Raw genomic sequence first — 15,829 nt, 5'->3', positions numbered from 1 at the left:
TACCTTTGATGTATAGGACGCAAGCAGATTTTGACATCAAATTTTGGGGTAAAAAAAAGTGCGTCTTATACACCGAAAATAACGGTAATCAGAAAGTGAGGTTTATTAACTTTATGTTACCATTACTTGAATGTACTCCAGTGTACTTACCTTCTCTAGTATCTAAACAGTGAAGTTTATTAATTTAATGTTATCATTACTTGAATGTACTCCAGTGTACTTACCTTCTCTAGTATCTAAACAGTGAAGTTTATTAATTTAATGTTATCATTACTTGAATGTACTCCAGTGTACTTACCTTCTCTAGTATCTAAACAGTGAAGTTTATTAACTTTATGTTACCATTATTTGAATGTACTCCAGTGAAGTGATCTTCTCTAGTATCTAATTTTAAACCATGTCAAATTACAAGTAAACATTGTTTTACTATTATACATTAAAGATACTCAGTGGGTAAGTTAAAACAAGATTGGTTATTGCTGTCAACAGGCTTGTTTATCTGCTCGGGAAACAGTTAATTACGACACCTGAGACGGATTTGTATGTCCCTTTACACAAACTTCACGCAGTTTTGAATAATGAATTATGCTGATTAAGTATAAATAGACCTAGCAGTAACAAAAGGAAAAATAAAACGATTTACTTCTTTGTATCCGCAAGCGAACTATTTTTTCTTTACTCTCCTTTACTGTTTTTTCTTCTTTAATCGATTTCCTCCAGTTTTTTTTTTCCAGTGGAAACGAGATGAGTCGATCCCGATTCTTAGATTTCAAAGAATCTTTGTAATGAAAGTGATCCGAGAGAAGATGGATCCGTATGATTAGAAACTTTTAGTTTGAACTTGATTAATTCGTCTCTTAAAGTTTTTATATGAATGAAAACTTTAAAAATTGTTTTTATTGTTTCTATACTTTTAATCTCTTCTTTAGAATCTTTAACGTTCTTTTTACATGAGTTAGTTCCTCATTTTAATGATCATGTTAATATTTAACACAATAAAGGTTCAATACGCATTGTCTTTGTTCTGCATCTCCTACTATGTCAAGTTTATTTTGTTCTATCGGCAATACCATATGAAGTCTGTCTTGTTGTACTGTAATATTTTAGTCTAGTTTAACATGTGATACTATAGCAGATTTTTTGCTCAACTTAAGACGTAATTTTCGATAAAATTGTATTATCTTAATAATAGGCATACTTCATAAAGAGCATGTAACGAGTTTCGACATGTGCTTTTAGTATTCATTTAGTCTATCCAATACATCAGTGCAGGTACGTGCTGTAATGCAGTTTTGCTTTTGCCTTTAGGCATTTTTAGTCTGACATCATCGATATGAGGTATATCACTTGAAATGCAGTTACTTCTTCTTCAATTTATACACCAGGGGGATTGTAGAACTTAGTGGATTAGATAAAAAAGAAAACATTTTTTAAAGGAAGCAAAAATTCTCTAACGGACAACGTTAGATAATGTTACTCTTCCTTTTTTCTTTTGTTATTAAATCTCTAATAACCTCATTAGATGCTAATTGTATACCCTGCTTTGTGGAAGGTAATAATTGACTAATTTAACTGATTAAGTACTTGTGTCAAAGTCAAAAGTTTAAAGGAGAACAAAGGAGGCTTTTTATCCTCCTGGGTAAACATTATATAACAAAATAGTCCAGGTACCATGCAAAAAATTACTGTAATCGAGCCAGCCAACTCTGGGTGATGGATGCTAACTCACACTCATAAGGGATCATCTTTATATTAAGATATATATAAATATATATATATATATATATAATTAACACAATTTTTTCAATTGGATAATTTGCTTATTTCCTTGTATTCGATGGTCATTAGTTTAATTATGTTTGTTGCTAAGCACAAAGCTGCATAATGGGCTATCTGTGATGTGTCTACTGGATGAATCGAACCTCGAATTTTAACATTATAAAACCTCATGCTTACTACTGAACCACCGATGATTTACTTTAAACTTCTTCACAATTGTTTCAAATGAAGATGACAGGAGTGCTAAAACAAACATAGAACCTTGTTTTATTTGATCGAATCTCCCTAGAAACGTATTGACTACAAGGTGTATGAGATGTTTCACTTGGTATATATCTAATCAAATTTTCATTAGAACGTAAAGTTATGCTAACATTTACTACGAATGAAATAGAAATATGACTAAATTATATTTAATAGGGGATATGGAACAATGACGTCACTGAACAGACTGATTTAGTATACTTTCACTATAACTGTATTAATAAATATTATCATATCTAAGATACTGACACGCGAAATTGAATTAAAATTGAAGCACATTATATTGTGTGACAAAATACACTTAGTAATATCTACAATCTTAATTTCATATAATCATATACAGCAGGTCTAAAATTTAAATATATATATATATATATATAAATGTATAATACGTATAATTGTGTTATTGTTGGTTGTTGCATGTAGAATTCTGTGATTCTTAGAATACACAAAACATATACCAGCCGCGACCCGCAAAAAATTTGCGGTAGTTTTTATGCCCTTCACTTGAATTTTCCTTATTCTATCATTTTCGCGTAGGCTATTTAAGCTACACTTTCTTGCAGGCGTTATATGTTAGATCGATAAATCCTGGTCTGTTTGAAAAAAAAATACACTGTAAGATGAACAAACTCACGTAGACGTAACTTTATTTAATAAAACCACACGTGAAATAAACAATAAAGTAATGGTATTTATAATAGTGTACAGAATATGAAACAGGATTTCAAACAAAGAAACTTACAAAAACGAAGCATAAAACCCGTAGTAAAAAAAAAAAGTAGCTAAAAAGTGTTTATAGCAGTCTATGACACAAACCGAAGCTAAATAATTGGAAAATAAAGTAAGTTGTAATGAAGGCAAATTTAGGTGAACATGCAGAAACGTCTGAATGCGTGTTCACATGGAGATGTGCATATGGTTTTGAACGAACTGCGCATGCGTATTTTAGACCTAAATAGGTCGAGAAAGCTCATAGAAATTGTATTTAGTGTAATGTTCATTTTTTAGGAAATTACACACTGGTTAAGTGTTGTTTGTATGAAATACTTTGCAAATAAAAAATAATGTTGAAATCGAAGCCAAGTGGTCATGTAATGATAACGACATTATGCCATCGTTTACCATGCTCGCTGTATTAAAAAAATTGACTAAGCACAAAGCAGATAAGGTGATTCTGACTTGAAAAGCCGATGTGCAATCCGGACTCCTCAAACAGAAGCCCTTCTAACGATATGAGATTTGTAGCGTTTGATTGAAACATTTGCGAAAAAAATTCTGGACAGACAAATGCCAGCGTATTATTGATATATATCTGTTTGAATAATTGTATTGTAATATGCCACAACAAGAGAACAAATTACTGAGGTATCAGTGAATCAACTATAGGTGTGGGATCTTCTACACCTATGTTTCTTTGTTGTCTAAGTAAATGTCCTTATAATCTCGTAGTTGAAGCACTTGATGGGAATGTATGGCTAAAGAGTGAAATGTTTATAAATAGATAACACATGTTTCTATAGACGATCTTTCTTTTTCCGTAATTTTTCATTAACTTAAATATAACAGAATATAACATCAACTTTGATAACTCATTTCTGAATGTAACAAACACGTTAACAACCAAAGATCCAAAATTAATTTGCTGGGAGAAACTGCCAGATACGTTTCATTATCCGAGGAATGTGTGTCGTGCGTTATGTAGAAAACGCATTTCACTCATCGTTGCCAAACCTGATAGCCCAGTAAGTGACACTGACAAACGACAGTGTAGTGTCGTCGTGGCTCGTCGTTGGACGCGTTCCATCTCATTAAAGCTACAGAAGATTTCATTTCGTCTTGTTCTCATGGGAGCGAGCGTCTTATAAGTGTAATCAGCCTCAATATTTCTATAGCTTTCTGAATATTGCTTGATAACGTCGGAATGAAAGTTGTAACACAAAGTGGGATGCTGGCTGCACTGTGTTACACATCTGAATTGCTAAGAAGAACGTTCACTGGCACCATCTTCAAATGTAGATGTCATTAATATATCTATTTCCTTAACAACAAATCTGTCTACTCCAAATTAAAACGTTAATATATATAACCCACTGTATGTGAATAATAATGGCACCATTACAACTTACGAGTAGTATGAATTTGCTATCTATTTATCTATCTGTCTGTCTTTAAGTACGTAGGTTTGTACTTTCTGTATGCTGTTCTTTTTTTTCTTCAACTGTGTTCTTCTTTGTATTCTTTCTACCTTAGCTCTTAAAGTGTTCTTGAGAGAGATTTTCAAGTCTCTACAAGAGGCTTTTCCCAGTGTCGTTAGAAACCCAATGTGTTTTCGATAACGCTATTCAAACTTCCGAGTCTCTCCACTATCTTGCTGTTTCAGCTCCATTCTTCGTAGCTTTCCTTAAAGATTTCGCCGACCTAGCTACTTATAAATCGCGGCTTGGGACAGTCTGCCGTTATTACCTAGCATTAGGCGTACGGAAACAAGCAGCGAATTGGTTTGCGATGTGCGTAAACATTACCCCGTCAGCGGTCGAAGGGACATTTAAAGACGAAGATAAAGGAAGGGTGGAGAAAACGTTGAATAAATCGGATGGGAGGGTGTTTTATCCTAACTATGCAGTGAAGAACTGACATTAAACAAGTGAAAAAAAATTAAAATAGCAACTTAACTAAACGGGAAAGAAATCGGTGAAGTAGATAGATAAAAGAACGTAGAGAACACAAACAGACAGTCAGTAGTCATGGTGACATCGAAAAATGAGGAAAGGTGATAAAAAGCTCAGCTAGTTTAAAATAAACGAACAAGTTGGCCATTAAAAGTTTAGAAAATCTGTCGTAAGACAGGAAAGTTAACATATGATTAAGTAGAGCGAGAAAAATCAAGAGCAAAAAGAACATCGGAGCGAGAAGAAACGAAGTGGATTTGTCTCTTTGAACTTGCCATCTCTGGATGTTCACAGAGCTGCATTATTCCTTTCGTTATATTAATCACGTATGACGCACGAAAACAGTCACTGCTATTTCACATTGCTATTAAATCCCTTTAAAGTTGTTTTCAGTGAATTAAGAGAGGAAATTATAGAACGAAGATATTGCGATATTGATATCTGAAAATATCTGTTGTTACATTGTCACTGTATACGGGTGTTAGAACAAGACTGGATTAATCCTGAGTAAGGTTCACATACACGTTCTTTTAGATTCATTTACCCTATAGACGATTGAACTTGTGAAAACATTCGTAAAATTATTATTTGGTATTCGAGTTCAAACCAAATTCTGTGTATTGTTGTTTAAATCTGTTTAATGTGGGCTATTTTTCATCCAAAAAAATTTTCGCTTATGTTTAGACTTTCCTCATGACTGATGAGATATGTGCTATTCTCCCCTCCTCCGCCTTCTCTCTGTCTATATATATATGAGTATATAGAGCTTGTACCAGGATACATTTAGAATCCTTTTATCAAAGGAAAATGACAAATCCAATATAGAGCTACTGGTATATTATGATCTATATGGATATACCCGAAACTTGAATGAAATGGGCATTAATAATCTAAAGGCTCTGAAAACTGTTAACTTTTCAAACATAGGATCTTGCTGAGTTTGACACTATGTTGTTAAATATAATGTGGAATCCATACACTTATGCACGAACAACGCCAAGAAATAATTCGAAAATTGATAAAGATATATAGAAACCTGCAAGAAATTCCAGATAAAAGATGCTGTCCGAAACAAAACAACATCTAATGACGAATCTCATAAAAAAAGAATATCGTAGTTTTAAGGCTTAAAATAATTGTTTAACTTACAGAATAAGTTGATTCTAAAATTAAATAATATATGATAATAAAGTACAACAAGGGTAAATATATTTAAGATTAAATCCTCCCTCCCCCTCAAGTATCGGGTGACCCATTGTAAATGAAAAAAAAAAATGGGCTGTTAGAAGACTTTATGAGCCCCATCGTTCCTTAAGTTTTGGGTAATACACGAGATGGTAGACACTTCTATGAAGAAACTCTCTAAGGGGAATGATTCTCAACCATTCTTTGATATCTTTGGGTGTGCTAGTTGTATAAACTTTCATAACTATAACTTATAAGGGTTTTAGTTCCTTTTAAACCCATATATATCTTTCGACTAATATTAGTATTGAGTAAATGTTATTTTGAAAGTAACAACAAAATACAACTAGTACGCGTCTGGCTTATACCGCGTCATAACACTATGAAATATCTTATGTGAACCATTTTAGGCTACTTTGAAAAAGAGTTTTGGATGAATGTTTCGCTTACTTTTTGTTTGTATTTAACTGAGGTATTGACAGTTTCAGTTAAATTCTGTATAACAGTCATGGTTCAATAAAATAGATGTATACAGTGATAATTTTTAGAAATATACAAAGTTCGATAGATACTTAGACTTTAATAATAAATACTCAGATTTGCTGAGATTAATGAATTATTTCCATAGTACAGATGTTTTATATTCTTTGGTATTAAACTTAGATCTTGGGGAACAGCGACTACGCTACGAGATTAAAAACAATTTTGATTATATATATATATATACATTATATGTAAATATTGGGCTAAACAGTCAAATCAGAGATCTCTAAGATTCAGGTATAGCTGTCTCTAATTTTGAAATAAATGACCCACATAGGAGGTAACCAGACAAAAACCTTATCCGGCTCTTTGAACCGAATAACTGGAGGATTATCAGTTTTTAACGCTTCTTACAGCTGAAAGTGCAGAGCACGTTCAGCGGCATGACTTCACAACTACAGCCAGACACATTATTTACTGGGTATCAACCAATTCCTTCGGAAGTGTAGTACAAGGAGGTTTTAATGTAACTAAGAGAAACCAGCAAGATGGTGATAAAAACAAAGTTATAAGAAATAGGGAGATCTTATTTTCGATATCACAAACTGTTCTAACATTACTGTTAACAAACATTTAGTATTCAGATGTAATATGGATATCAAATACGTTTTTACCCAGACAACAACTGAATAGAATGTATACAATAAAGAAAATATTTTTTTTTACTTGTAAAGGTATCTTTCCTTGTAAAACAATATATATATATATATATATATATAAAGAAATGAGGCAGATTTTTCGATACACAATAGCTATATAGTTTAGTTCAGTGCAAATTTATAGTGTAAGTGAGCAGCAGTTTATATATCTTTAGATATACAGTTTTTGATAATTCATACCCGTTAATACGTATCGCATTTAGAAGACCCTTTGAATAATCTGTTTTTGCTAGAATTAATTTTTCTGCTGTTAGAAATATCACTAAAAGAAAGTCTTGTTCTGCATCTCTTCTTCTTTTGTATGTCTGACCAAAAATATATATATGGTTCGTGTTATGTTAAAAACTTCAACACAATTAAGGTAATTAAGGAATAATCAGAGTATTCTATGTTCTAACTGCTATTAATAAAATAATGTCAGTGACTTCCCTCAACTAGTTTACGTACAGAACAAGTGTCACGTGGATAGTCACGTGAACTGACATGCATATTTCAGTGTTATGTAGAGGCAAGAGATACACAGTTTTAAAAGTTTGAGCAACAGTTATGTAAATACATTTGGAGATGTTCATGGTCTGTAGAACAAGCTAGAAGCCGATCAAACAAATGAAGTCGTCGCCGAGTGGCTTCAATTCTCACCAAGTGTGCGAAGCGCTTATAGACCACCAGGGGAGTTAACCAGCTGAATACCTGGACAAGTTACATTATTATCGACAATCCCCGCAAGGCGACCACTGCTAGACAATAGGTGGACTTCAGCTTCTCAGCTTAATCAACAGTTCGAAGCAGCAATTGGACGAGAAGTCAGTATGCAAATAGTCAGAAAGAAAGAGGCTTCTTAAAGTTGATTTTTATGCCAAATGACTGATGGTGTGCGTTGCTTTAACCCATCGCCAGAAAATAGCATGTTTTCAATGGTGCCAAGAGGTGAATGTTTTATTTCCAGACGAAAAACGCATACACACTTTATACTGTAGCTATATATACGAGACGTATTTGGAGAAAGGCTGGAATCAGATCCAACCCTAATTTCACGAAGGAAGGATACTCGTATGGCGATGCTGAAATACTGGTCTGGGCAGGGATTAGTATTGGTGACACAATGATCTATATGTGTTATGGCATGAGGTTATGAATACCATTCCATCTTACAATCATTACTGTTTCCATACGAGAGTACAGTTGATCAGATCTTTCATCTTCTAATGGATGGTGACACACGCTCCCCCCGTGCAAATGGATTGATCAACACGCTCACCACTTTATCCGATCGACGTATATGGGATGTTCTAGAAAGATGTTTGTCAGCACGTGATTCACCAAACAGTGTTGGGGAATTGGAAGCAGATTTGATGGAATAGTGGACCATATTACCTCAGCATCTCAAATTGCCTCACTCATTTTAAGCATGAGATGTAGATGCACGATTTGCTTTAGTGTCCTAGATGGTCCTACGTGTTATTAGCAAACGTTTTCTGATCATTTATTACATTGCAAGGTCTGAAATTCTATATGATGTTTGGTGGACATGGGTTTGATAATATGCATTTGCGTATTAGGATCACATGGCTAGTCGGCTGGCACTTGTTTGTATTTATTAATATTATAAAAGCCTCCCAGTATCTCAGCGATAAGTCTCAAGACTTATAACACCAATAATCGGGTTTCGATACACGAGATGAGCATAACACAGATAGTCCATTGCGCAGCTTTGTGCTTTCCAACAAGCAAATAAACTAGGAGGTGTCATTGAGATGAATTCATAGCGGTAGTTGTGTATTGTTATAGCTAAGGTGTTAAAACAAACTCTGATCATCCTTTAATAGTTTTGATGTAACAGAGGGCTCTAGGTTCCACCTCTTCGGTAGTAGGGAAGTACCAAATACCGTTTGTTATTATGATATATATTTTAAATATAATTAAGTGCTTATTGCTAGATCAGTTTTGAAAACTTTAGTGAAGTAAACAATTAGAGGTTGATTTACCACCACCCAACAGATTATATAAAGTCTATGACAGATGGCCCGGCATGGCCAGGTGGTTAGGGCACTCGACTCGCAATCTGTGGGTTGCGGGTTCGAATCCCCATCCCATCAAACATGCTCGCTCTTTCAGCCCCGAGGGCGTTATAATGTTATATTCGTTGGTAAAAGAGTAGCCCAAGAGTTGGCGGTGATGACTAGCCGCCTTCCCTCTAGTCTTACACTGCAAAATTAGGGACGGCTAGCGCAGATAGCCCTCGTGTAGCTTTGCGCGAAATTAAAAACAACAACAACAACAAAAAACTATCACAGATTTACATTTATTTTATTACTAATATTTTTAGATCCCGTAAAAGTTTATGTTAGAACGTGGCCTCTCATCGATTCCTAATGTAATCAATATTACTGCTAAAGATAGTTTTTATTCCATAGTGGTTAGCATGCTAGACTGTGGATCTGACGATTCTTGGTTCGCGTTACGTTGCCGCATAATCGCGCTCCACACTTTGAAGCCGTTGCTACTTTGTAAGTGTGATGGACGGCCAAACAGCCAAATCCTGTTATTCGATTAGCGTAGCCCGAGAGCTGGTGGCGGATGGTATTAGCTAGTTCCCTCTACTCTGTCATTTAATAGTTAGGAAACATAGATATATTTTTTATTTAGCTTTCCAAAAATATCGGGAACAAACTGAAAAGAAGAGGCGCACCTGCTTCCCTCAGTCTTTTCCAATTCTAGAAACAATCGCGCGTGGACTTGCCTCAGTAGTTTATTCTAAGAGGATTATAATTACAAGCTTTCCGCTTGTTTTCTTTGTATTTGTCAGAGACAGAATAATAACACAGTATAAAAATTCATGTGAATTGCGTTCCATGTTTAATATAGGTGGTTATCGTAGAAGAACGTGTTTACAGTAATCGAAAAATGAATAGTTTCACACCTGGTTCTGGTATTAAATAACCGATTTATATGTGTGACATGTTCCAAAAGAAAATCCATTGAAATAACTTATATATTACGCGTCAAGTATAACACAACCTACCGGTTTTGTGTTTTTCACTATTCAGCTTACCAAACTTATAACGCATCTGAACTTAAAGTGTGAGAAATATTTTGTTTCGAACTCAGAGCTCTACTACAGGGATAACCTGCCCTCCCTTTCAAAGAAAAGCCAACCACTTTGTATAGTTTTTGATTGTATGAATACTTTTTAATTACATAAGAGTGTCTGAGGGTATTGAATTTTCCCATAAGAGTCAGTATTAGGTTTCTTCAGTAGTGTAAAGTTTAAGACGAAACCATATTACAACTTAAATTGGATTAGAAAACCCGTACAGTAACTACAATATCAAACGATATTAGCCTTCGTTATTCTAGTCCACTTTATTCGAGAATGTTTGTTTGTTTGAAGTTAAGCACAAAGCTACACAATGGGCTATCTGCGCTCTGCCCACCACGGGTATCGAAACCCGGTTTCTAGCGTTGTAAGTCCGCAGACATGCGGCTGTGCCACTGGGGGGCATTCGAGAATGTAAATTACAGTTGATCGTGATTTATGTAAATATATTGTAATATGTTTCTTCATAACAAAAACCAAAAACTAATTTTTATTAGACGCTCTATTAAAAGTGTTTTAAATATATTTTGTAGTATAAATACTGCCAAGATTCTATCAACTAGGAAACGAAGTATTAAATCTTTCTTTGCTGACTCCTCCTCTAATATACTTTGCTAAAGCGTAGAGTTGAAAGTATCATTAACTTTTAAAGTATTTTCGACGTCAAAATCATCAGGTAATCTTTGTTTTGTTCACTTCGATGTGATCGTAAATTTGAACGTTTTCTTCATTTTTACTCCCTAGAAGGAATAAGTTTACGATACCTTGCTATATAAATATAAACAATATATTTTATTTATTGCTTTTCTACTCCCTAGTGGCACAGTAGTAAGTCTACGGACTTATACCGCTAAAAACTGGGTTTAGATACCCGTGGTGGGCACAGCATTGACAGCTCTTTGTGTAGCTTTGTGCTTAACTATTAACAAACAAAATCCTTCTTTTCTGAGTAGCAGTGGTTTACAGACGATATGTCAACAGCTTTGAACCATGGAGGATTAGCGAACAGCTTGAAGAAGTTTAACAGCACTGAAAGGGAGATAGATGGAAACAAAAAAAAAGAAAAAAAAGAAAAGAAGAAGAGCGTATTTTTAAGTTTAGTTTTGAAAATAACGAGGAAAACATGTACGAACGAAATGTACTCTCTTGCAACACAATATACAAAGATTGCCTCTTTTCAACTATTCACTAAATAAAAGTGTAAACACTATAGAATTTTATATATTTGTATACTAAAGGAAAAAGAAATCTTACAAAAACTATGTTATACTGCACTCTTTATTGATTTACCAAGACGTATGAATAAGAATCTATTCTATGGCATCTTTTAATGAAATATCCTTAATCTATCTATAAATACACCATGTCTCAAATTTCCCATAAAGAAAACTGTAAACGAAAAGCATAGATAAGACTTCTCGTTGAGAATAAAGTAGTACATTTCAGTCTTTTTAGACAAACCTATAAGTTAAACTTGTTATTTACTCCATTGCTCCTATTTTGAGGATGTTATTCACTCCATTGCTCCTATTTTGAGGACAATTTTAAATACAGATGTCTCCATTTAACCTGAAATTATATTGACTACTGGCGTTACGATATTAAGTTATTGGATATTTTCATATCCAGGAGTGAATTATATTATAAGATAAGACGTTGTACGAGTATATTGAATGTTTTTTTTTATACAAATATAAATTGAATATAACATACAAACAGAAAACATTAACGATATAGTAATTTTTGATTGCTTATTAACCCAATTTTATCCTAAACAGTACCCTTCTATATGTTGAGTTCTCTCATTGGGAAAGGGATAAGTCTACAAACTTACAACGCTAAACTTCGGGGTTCGATTCCCAGCGATGGACACAGCAGATAGCCCAATGTAACTTTGCTCTAATGCACCCAAATTAATATTTATGTATCTAACGAAAACTACACAAGGGCAGTCTACGGCTTCAAATTGCGAAGTGCAATTCGTGGCAAAGGGACGCGAACCATGGACTTTCGGATTCACACACCCGCACGCTAACCACTATTTTTATAACGTTTAGTATGATAATTTAGTTATTTTCTTTCCGTTTGAATAAAATATTATTTTTAAAAAGTTAAATACGTTCTTCAGACTTTTTGTTTATATCTTTGGGATTATAAAATCCATATTTAGAAAACACTTCAAAAACAACAACGAAATTTCCAACAATACAATACATTCCGGACTCATAACTCCCTATATTTAGGGGAGACCCATGTTTCTTCTACGTTTGAAAAATTATCTCATATGTAGGGAACTATTTATTTTCCAAACCTTCCTCTCTCAGGACTTGTTAGGTTTTTATGCACCCTCTATTTTAGTACTTGTGGGGGTTTTATACCTATTCCTATGTGGGAATAGCAATACATTTACTTCAGAGTTAATTACATTGGTTTAAACATATCTTATTAACGACATTTACAAACAATATTTGAATAAAGTTGAAATTATCACGAGAATACAGTTGATTATATTTCATTTAATACTTATTTATTTTGTATGTCTATCCAAAGAACAGAAGAGAATTTTGAAATTACACTAGGTTCTGTAAGTATATTTGTCCTTTACAACACTTTAACTACAGTGGACTCATTGACAAAATTGTCTTAGGATACTTTTTACTATAATATTGTGAATGTATTATGAATTTCTCAGATGTATCTTGGGCTACTCCTGTGTTCAGCCAATAGTGAAAAGACTTCAATTAAGAATGATGATGATTAATTGTTCCTTTTTGAAGGTTTTCACAGCATTTCACACCCGAAATTACCCAATAAAAAGTCCTTTCTAGAGATATTTGGAACCCTTACTGCCTTTACCATGTGAGTGAATGCACCAAGATAATGCATTCAAATGACACTACAAATACAGCTTGTACTGGAGAATTGTTTAAATTAAATAGATGTTCTTATGCTCGAAAACATTTTGAAACAAAATAAATCTCAATTTTTTTTTTTGGTAGATAGTGATGTTATTAAATTAAGCTTTAGTGTTACGGATAATTTATAATTGATTACATAACAAAGCTTAAGCTGCATGACATTTTCCCGAGTCTAGTAATACTGTATTCGTCAAGTTATTGAGTTTCTAAAATCTAGATACTTTTAAGTTATAGAAAGTTAAGAAGTACGAATTAGTTGCTGCACGCATATGTGCAGGCGTAAAGGTAGGAATGAGCAAGTTCAGATTAACCAATTAAAAGACACTCTGGATCACATCCGTTACCGACAAGCGTGCAGGTTTCAAGATAAAATTGACGCATGCTGCACGCGTGAATGGATCAAATTGCTTGCAAACGCGTGTTCAAAAATAAATATTTGGTACTGTTTACTTATTCTCACCTCTTGTAATTATAATACACATTTAAAGGAGAACTCTGGAGTTGACACAACAGTGGTGCAGGATGCGGGGGAGCTATCACTATATTTGTGTAAAGAGAGTGGCAGCAACCACTCTCAAATAGGGGAATCTCATGGGAACCAAAGAAACAACGAAATTTCCCATTTAGTGATTATACAATTTCAAGAATCGCCTCCCCTCCACCAAGCCAAGAGAGAGAAAAATGAATGAAGACTTAGATAAACTGGAATATAACTTATATTATTATTATAAAATCGTTTGAAATATATGTATAAAACTGTTCTACAACGCAATTTTTTCTCGCTTTTAAATTTACACGCGGAGGAATGAGTGAGTAGGCTACTCATCTCACAAGCCGGTGTACTATCTAACATGTGTGGTGTTAGCCATGGAACACGCGTCAGTAAATAGTTCTATACACACATATATGGGTGGGTAGCTGCAAGTTAGCCTTCACCGTTATTAAACAATAATAAATACAAAAAGAAATGTTTTTAACATAACACTACTTTTTCATTCACATTAACGTGTAAGCGGCAAAGGAAAGTTAGTAACGTTATTCAAAACTAGCCTCACATTGAAGTGTAAGCTTCAAATGAAAATTATAATGTATTCAAAACCAGCCTTCACATAAGTAATAAAAAAGTATGATGAACCTAAATTAAGCGCACAATTCCCTCTGGTCAGGGAAACGAGAAAAGCCAGTGAATTTTATATTTTTCGTTCCCGAACCTAGAACATCTTGAATTACATTTTACAGACAAAAACAGGGAAATATAAGTGTAGTTCACGTGATTCAGTGATGTTTCTAGGACAAAGATGGCGAAATAATATTAACTGTCGCCAAAAAATCGCATACAGGTTAATTCTGCTGCATTTAGCATGTTGGTATGCGTATTTTACGCATAAGTCTTGTTTTGTCTACATCGATCTTTTGTTTAATGATAACGGTAGTAATATATTGAAAGCAGCCGTGATAGATTACATAAACAGTAACTAGGTTTCCACCTAAACTGAGTGTAAGAGCTCTGAAAAGGCTTCATCTCTTCTTCCTATAACAAAGTTATGAAAGACCATTTTACTGCAATATAAATTATTGTTTAGAGATAGGCTGCTTCCAGTTATTTTTATCTGAGATATTTTAATACGTTAGTAATACTGTTCATATGTTAGTAGTCATAGAAATAACACATAATATTGACTAAGTAGATTACGTCATTCACATATTAGTGTAGGAAAGACTTTAAAAATTGTCAAAACAAAAACAAACAGTTTTATTATTTCGGTAAAACCTGACAGTTCAAATACAGAACAAACATACACAGTTGTGATGAGTTATTATTTTTATTTCACATTTGTATTTGTATTTATTCAACTAATTATCAAAATTAATATAATAATTGTATAAATTGTAATCTTGTTTTAATTCATTATAACACAGAATATATATTACTAAGCATAGCCTGTAGCATACGACGTCATAATGCGTAGTATAACTTGGGCAGGGGTCGTTGACAAGCAATACCACCAAGAGACAGGAAGAATATCACCAGTGGCAGTTATGGAAAAAACCCGAATAAAACAAAATATGGATGGCAGTGTATAATATCAGTAAATTGGAAATAACAACAAATTTATAAAAAATCTAATTAAAAATAATAATATATGACACATATAAGGATTTCGGTTACAAGGCACCATTTGTTATCCATTGACATTTGTAGAAACAGTTGAATTTATGCAAGTGAATAACTAACTACATTGACACATATATAAGGATTTCCAGGTACAAGGCACTATTTGTTATCCATTGACATTTGTAGAAACAGCTGAATTTATGCAAGTGAATAACTAACTACATTGACACATATATAAGGATTTCCAGGTATAAGGCACTATTTGTTGTTATACATTGACATTTGTAGAAACAGCTGAATTTATGCCAGTGAATAACTAAATACATTGACACATATATAAGGATTTCCAGGTACAAGGCACTATTTGTTATCCATTAACATTTGTAGAAACAGTTGAATTTATGCAAGTGAATAACTAACTACATTGACACATATATAAGGATTTTAGGGAACAAGACACTATTTGTTATTCAAGAACATTTGTAGAAACAATTTTATCTATGCCAGTGAACAACTGAATACACCATGTTTACCTAATGATCTATAATTCGTCGGATATCTGAATAATACATTATGAAAATACACTATTTGTCGAG

At 33.6% G+C, this 15,829-nt stretch overlaps 1 protein-coding gene and 1 long non-coding RNA gene across 2 annotated transcripts in view; one reads left to right on the top strand and one right to left on the bottom strand.

Moving 5' to 3' along the window:
* LOC106464996 (inactive tyrosine-protein kinase transmembrane receptor ROR1-like) overlaps positions 1–15,829 on the top strand; it is a 160,846-nt gene that overhangs the window by 123,711 nt on the left and 21,306 nt on the right. The gene's annotated exons all lie outside the window — the stretch shown is intronic.
* Positions 8,198–15,829, bottom strand: part of LOC111087156 — an 11,894-nt gene continuing 4,262 nt past the window's right edge. Inside the window, exons 2-3 of the long non-coding RNA XR_002611880.1 lie at positions 14,582–14,592; positions 8,198–8,209 (exon numbers count right to left, since the gene is read on the bottom strand). This is a non-coding gene — a long non-coding RNA (uncharacterized LOC111087156). The remainder of the gene's footprint in view (positions 8,210–14,581; positions 14,593–15,829) is intronic.

This window comes from Limulus polyphemus, unplaced genomic scaffold (genome assembly GCF_000517525.1).
Source record: "Limulus polyphemus unplaced genomic scaffold, Limulus_polyphemus-2.1.2 Scaffold1805, whole genome shotgun sequence".
Classification (NCBI taxonomy): domain Eukaryota; kingdom Metazoa; phylum Arthropoda; class Merostomata; order Xiphosura; family Limulidae; genus Limulus; species Limulus polyphemus.
This window is presented reverse-complemented; position numbering and strand designations above follow the sequence as displayed.